The sequence below is a fragment of the Chaetura pelagica genome, unplaced genomic scaffold, assembly GCF_000747805.2.
Source record: "Chaetura pelagica isolate M959 unplaced genomic scaffold, ChaPel_1.0 scaffold161, whole genome shotgun sequence".
Taxonomy (NCBI): Eukaryota; Metazoa; Chordata; class Aves; order Apodiformes; family Apodidae; genus Chaetura; species Chaetura pelagica.
In genome coordinates this window covers 605,305-611,994 of record NW_009951965.1, presented here as the reverse complement: position 1 = coordinate 611,994, position 6,690 = coordinate 605,305, and the positions used below count along the sequence as shown (strand labels likewise).

The window sequence follows — 6,690 nt, the reverse complement described above, 5'->3', positions numbered from 1 at the left end:
GTCCCTTTGAGACTTAACTTAATGGTTCCCCAATCCTCTAGCAGTTTCTGTTGTAGCAGTGGTAGCCAACTGTTAGGTGGTTTCTCCCTGAGAAGGATACCTGGGCTATTCAGGACTTTGTCTGACAACTGGGTGGGCGGAGGGTGTTCTCTAAGTGAGGAGAGGAGTACACCTTCCAGGAGAGGAGTTGATTCTGCTCCAAGAAGGCTGCTGTGGGACTGGAAAGAGAAATAAAGGATGAGAGCCCATCTCTTCCAGCAGAGACTCATAGGAGAGGTAGCTGTTACAGGTCAGATGGAGGTGGAAGGAGCTGCAGAGCTCCCACTTAGTGCAGCAGATGCTCAGCTTCAGCCTCTGCTCCTCCTTTTGCTGCGCCTCTACCCCTCTTGGAGCAGGGGTGAGGGGGAGGGATTTGCATGTCTGTCATCTGTCAGCCAGTTTTGAAACCAAGCCAGAAACAGCATTTGAAAAGGGAAGGAAAGCTTAAAAAAGTTTAATTTGTCCTCTCTAAAGCTGCCCATTTGTTACTGATTTTTTTTCTTTAATACTTCCTTTAATATGGGAAGTTTAAGTGCAAGTGGATCTTCAGGCACATGTTGCTTCCACATGGTGTAGCTGCACTTTTATTAGAGAAACCAGAGGTCGGACACCACCTTTGGGAGAGACTGTGTCTCCAAGCCAGCTGTGTGCCCAGGGTGTGCCATGTAAGAGCTTTCTCTGATTTCTTATAAACGAGGGGTTTAAGACTACAGGAGGTTTAAGCAGAATGTTAAATAAGTGTTTACAATTGCCACTCCCATGCAGAGATATATGATAAAGGTTACAGCCTTTACAAAATATATCAATGCTCTTCTTTATAGTAAAGAAGCAGTGGATTTCCAATATGGTAGTGTTTCAGGAAAGTTGAACTGATCTAGTGTCTTAATTTTCACAAATCACTACAGACATATTAATTGGGTAACCTAACCATACATTTTAGGCCAAAGGAAGCCCCTCTCTAGTGTCTTGCCATATGCCTATATGCCTGTTATCAGCTAGGTTTGAAAAAAGAACATGATTCCCAAGTGTTCAAATGGACTGTCCACTCAGCTAAGCAGTTAATTGCTCTAGATTTTGCCTTCATTGGTGTCATTGCTCATTCCTTGGCAGCAACTGCATCTGATTAGAGGTGACAGAGGATTTACCTTTGTCTTCGTAAGTGCTTTAAAATGTCAGAAAACTAGATTTTCTTTGAAATCGAAACAGTGGATGTGCCAGTTACATTGTTCCATTGCTGTGTGTTTTGCACAGAGTAAGCTTTTCTATTGGATATATTACTATAAATAATTTATATCTGTATAACTCTGTTTTTGTAGAATCAGACATGTCTGTAAGTATGGCCAGTTACTTGTTACTTAATGTTGCAATTGTGATTCTGCCCCTCCTGGGGCTTGCACATGTCTGTGCTGACCTGAAGCCAAAGTTGTCTTTGGAGAAGGATGACAAGAAGCTTAGATGGAAGTCCTCTGTGGTGGGATCTCAGAAATCCCATACTGTTTGCTGTTGCATCATTTCTCTAGCGTGTGGAAGGGGCAGTGTCTTTGCAGCTGGGTCGCTGGGTAAGTGGGACGCTTGGCTTTCTAAATCGAATTACATGTGGGCTGTTGTGAAGGTGGGAAGTTTTCCTGTTGTCCATCATGTGTTGAGGGTACATATGCACAAAGCTTTTGATACAGGATGGATGTACCAGTTGTGTCCCCTTATGCTCCTCTCCTTTGCCCTGGGAAGGAGGCTCAGCCAGGGCTGCAAGAGCAGGCATTTGGCACCAGGAGGAGAAGGCCTCCTGGGAAGCCTCCTGCCTGCATACAGTGCAGGAACCAGTGTGTGCCACTGTCACTGCTGCCATCCACTGAACTCTTCTCAGGGCTCAGCCCATTGCAGCTACTTGCTGGGCACTGCAATCACCTCTACTTTGGCCAGTCTGTGGTGTGTGGCAGCAAAGAGACAGGGCAGGCTGTTGGCGTGATTCTGTGTGCTCAGCATCCCTGGCTGTGCCTTCTCTGGGCAGCCGTGCTCTCCCTGGCTCTGCTGGGGCACCTTGGCAGGACTCCTTTGGTGTCACTCCTTTCATCCTCATGTCCATCCCCACGCTGTGACTCATACAAGACTCCTATTGATTTAATTGCCTAGTAGTCTTTGTAACAACTGGTGCAAAGCTGGGGTACTACAGGACTCTTGAATCACTGAAGGTATTTTGCTTGCTGATGTGTGTATGTGTAACATATGTGAGGATTCAAAGCTTAGTTCTGATCCTACTTAAGTGATGTAAGACCTAATCCTGTTTTTACCATGGCAGATTTATCAGAGCATGACTGTTAATGCTCTAAAGCTGCCTGAGAGACTGTTACGTGCTGTGGACAGACAGCAGCCAAGAGGTCACTCCTACAGCTACCTGCAGCAGGAAAACAGCAGTGAGTAATAAGAGCAAGAGGAGAATTTACAGCAATTTAACAGCAAGCAAAGGGAATGTAAATTGATCATGTACTCCCTGTATTAATATCAATTATTTCTCTCACCAAAATAAAATGAAAAAAACATTGGAAGTACTCATTTTAAAATGTTAATACTATATTATTAAGACACTTACAGAATGCATTTGGGACCTGCTTTCCTGCTTTCTAATCGAAATAAGGCTTTTGACAAGATAAACAAACATAAAGGAAGAATAATACTCAGCAAACAAAAGTAATTACAATTTATTGTTTTATTCTTACTTCCTTTTCCTCATGCTGTTCAAGATACTGCTGTGTCACTCTATTTTCTGCAGTCCTTATTCTCTGAGAGTGTGATCGATTGCAGTAGGTCTCTGGTAGAATTTGGTCCTGTAGAAGGAGTGATTTAACTTGGGGAGTATGGACTTTGGTCACAGTTCATAATCTTCCTGTAAACTGCAGTATATAGCTGTGCTGCTCCTCACAGCACCTTAGAAAGGATTTGCCATCCAAAAAGATTATCACTGCCCCCATTTTGTTCCAAGAAAGCTGGTGGAGTTTTTCCCCCTGTACTGAACAGCTGGTTCATCAGGGTGGGACGTGAGAGCTGCTCCCTTGGGTTTTGCCCCTGATTAGATAGTCAGGTAGCTTGTGTCCCCACACGTGCTCAGAGGTATAAGGAAGCAAATCAAGGCTGTTTCTGTGCAGTAGCCATGTAATTCAGGGCAGCACACCTCCCTTTAAGCAAAGGATTTTTCTTTTTATATGCCTGCATAGCACACAGAATCTTGTGGGCTGATGTTTAAACCATCAGCAACTATAGTGACATATTCAGATAATAATATTGCAGCTTCATCCCCATCAGCTGTCAGAGATGGATTGTGGTTCCTTCCCATCTCACCCATTCCTATTAATAAGTGTTCTTAAGTGCTGGGACACATCTGCCACCAAAGTAGATGATGTGGCTGTAGTTTGGGGTGTAGGTACAGACACAGGCAGAGAGTGGGGAGTTACACACAATCTGGTAGTGCTGAGCAGTTGTTCTCTGCAGCTGCTCCCAGTCTCTTCAGAGGAAAAGACAGTTACACAGGTAGAAGAAATCCCAATGCATCAATTTGGCCTACAGAATTGGCAGCTGGACCATTCAGATCTAGGCTAAGGTCTTCTAAGCATGCTGAAGTAATTTTAAATTTTCCATTGCAGACGAGGAAAAAATGTTGGAAAATCAATATAATTTCTGTTTTCCATAGGAGACAATAGACAGATTGTATGCTTTAAGGTCAAACAGATGTTTCTTCTTGAAGCTTTTTTTTTTTTAATCCATAAAAACAGTGGGAAAATATATAAAGAGGAAAAATGGTTCAAACAGATTAAGGGTGTATTTTTGCTTTATTGCAAATATTTTAAAACATCATCCAGAAGACAGTGTTTACCTTTGATTTATCTAATAAAGTCCAGTGATTTTCAAAACTGTCTCTTTCCTTGTTTGTTTTATACAGAAGGAGAATGAACTTTTTAAGTCACAAGTAAGGAAAAGAAGAAAGAAAAGTATTTAATTTTTGTTAATAATTGTCAGAGGTGATTTTGTAAAATGACTGGCTACTTCAACAACTTGAAAAGCCATATGCTAAAATACTTGGAATAGTTGTGACAACAAAAAATCCAATACTGCTCTTTAAAATATCTCTAATAATAGTAATAGAGAAAGCAATCATGTATGGATAGTGACATCAATGTTATCACCAGAATCTGTTCACATTTTTAGCACATTTAAGTTTGCAGGTACAGCCATATGTGGGGTCAGAGTATGGAATTATGGAGCCAGAGTTATCCTCATTTCTGATAAGTATCTGTGCTTGCACTGGGGTGATAGAAAGTGTGTCTTACTCTCCTGAACATTTACACCACAGCTCATTGTGGAAAACTTCAGCTGTTCTTCTGTGCTTGCACAAAGGAAGAGCCCACATGCAAACCAATGGTTTCTTTCCATCTTCTGAGCCCAGACCAGCCTGTGCACTCAGCCTTTGAGTCAGGAGCTGGGATAGCTAAACTTCTTTGCAGTGTATCTTCACCAGGCACATGTGTGGACAGTCACAGGGACCTGCCAGTGATGGATGGTGTGAGCTCAGGGAATAATGCATCCTTCATCAGGGCTGTGGTAAATGCAGTAGAGTTTAATATACTCTGATCTGTAAGGTTTATGAAGACTTTATTCAAAGAGCACTCTTGTGTGCCCTCTGCATTTTCCACTTTAGATAAGAAGCTTTATAGCCCTGAATTTTTGTTTATGGGTTGGTAATAAGGTATATATGACCTTTTTATAGGATAGCATCGTGCAGAAGGGAATGAGGTATTTTAGCACAAGGGTCATGCATGCAAGGCACAATGTTGTTGTCTAAATTGTGATGTCTCCTAGCCTTGCTCTCTCCTTATGTGTAAACTGGGGGCAAATCATGCAAGAACCATTGAAGGATAGCTTTCCATTTGAGCTGTGATTGATCAAATGCAGTGCTTTAAAACCAGTTTGAAAGTTGTTCCCATTCTGCTCATCTCGTAGGGGTGAGCAGTAAGGCCTGTATTTTCCAGTTGATGGTGCCTCAGCAATATCTTTTACCACCTCTAAATGCAAAAGCATTGAATTGAAAAAAATTGATACTGTTCTCCCGTGAGTCACCAGAACATTAGAGAAATAAGATTTTATTGATGGCAAAGAAGATCCAGTGTGTATCTCTCCGACGTGTTTTAGTATGGTCTTTTGGATTCTGAAACCACAAGCATGAGATAAATCCACATCCCTCTCTTGAGTACTGTATTTTGGTTTCAAATCTGATTTGCACAGGTACTACTTTGTAAAAAAACTCCCCCAAACCAAATGAACACCCAAAACCAACAGAATCCTCTCAGTCCATGTGCTTTTAAAAACTCCCAGGAAACTCTCATATGGGGTAGCTCATGCAAGTACAAGTTCTACAATTTATTATTAGCACTAATGTATTAAAATCCTTCCCCTCTGATTAGTAATTCCTATTTTTTTGTATCTGCTGGTTTTAGAATGTGTCATACAGTTTCTGCCTAGTCCCACTTCAGGTCAACCAATTTCTTTATTGCATCATAAGTCTGAAAAACACATTCTCTGAAAATGTGCCTGTTCTTCATTGTAAGAGACAGAACAATAGACAGAGATTGCTGATAGCCCACTAAAAGGCAAATTTTGAACATCTGCATCTACACTTCGGAGCAGACCAACCCAGAAGAGCTCCTTTCTGGAAAGGGAAGAGGGGCTGGAGACCCTGATCAGCGTATGTGAGCAGGTACTTGCCTTCCGCTCAGCCTTTGATGGGATTTTAAAGGCAAGACAAGATGGTGTTAGGTGGGTTACTTCTCACTTCCTCACTTCCAGTTTTATCTCTCAAAAATGCAGGACTGAGCTGCAGGCCTGCATTTAACCTTAGTGCATTAGATTTGTAGTGGGTCTGCCCTGCAGGTCTGAAAGTAGATTGATGCTTTAAAAAGCGAACCTCGGGTGAGGGAAGCAAAGATAAATCTAATAGGCAGTGGTATTACTCATTTGTGCACTGCTATTCAGTAGGACTTCTTTACTTATCTGGGGTGGTAAGATCAAAAGGCATTAAAGGTTCAGGCTGAGCAAAATGTGAATGTAAAAAGGCTGTTCTCTGTCATTGGCTTCAACATTGTAGCACAGTAAGGAAGACGTGGGTCAGTGAATAAAGGCAGAATAATGACTGCATGTAGGTAACTCTAGAGCGTTGCTGTAAGATACTCTTAGATTCTTGACATTTTTAATCTTTTAATTTGTCACAAAGCCTTTTTTCCTTTAAAAACGTGTTCTATAAAAGTAAGTAGGACTTCAACAGAGGTGCTAGGGACTTGTAGGGAACTTACACCGGTAAGTTCTCTGCCTTGGGTGTCCTAAAAGCTCCAGTATGGCTCTAAATACAGCCGCTTGCAGCACTTGGCCTCCCAATTTCAGCTTGCTGTGGGAGTTACTTCAACCAAAGCTTTAAAGATCTTCTGTAACATTTATGTTTGTGATCACAAAAAACATGATTAATCTTCTTTAGAGAAACTGTGAAGAGAAATAAAATGTTCTGAAGTGAGATAAGGGTTGAATATCTTCCAAATTTACTTTTTTTTTTTTTTTTTTTTTTTTTTTTTTTTTTTTTTTTTTTTTTTTTTTTTTTTTTTAACACCAGGGGTT

At 41.3% G+C, this 6,690-nt stretch overlaps 1 protein-coding gene across 1 annotated transcript in view; it reads left to right on the top strand.

Annotated features, from left to right (window-relative positions):
• KCNH1 (potassium voltage-gated channel, subfamily H (eag-related), member 1) overlaps positions 1 to 6,690 on the top strand; it is a 161,715-nt gene that overhangs the window by 131,058 nt on the left and 23,967 nt on the right. The window lies entirely within an intron of this gene.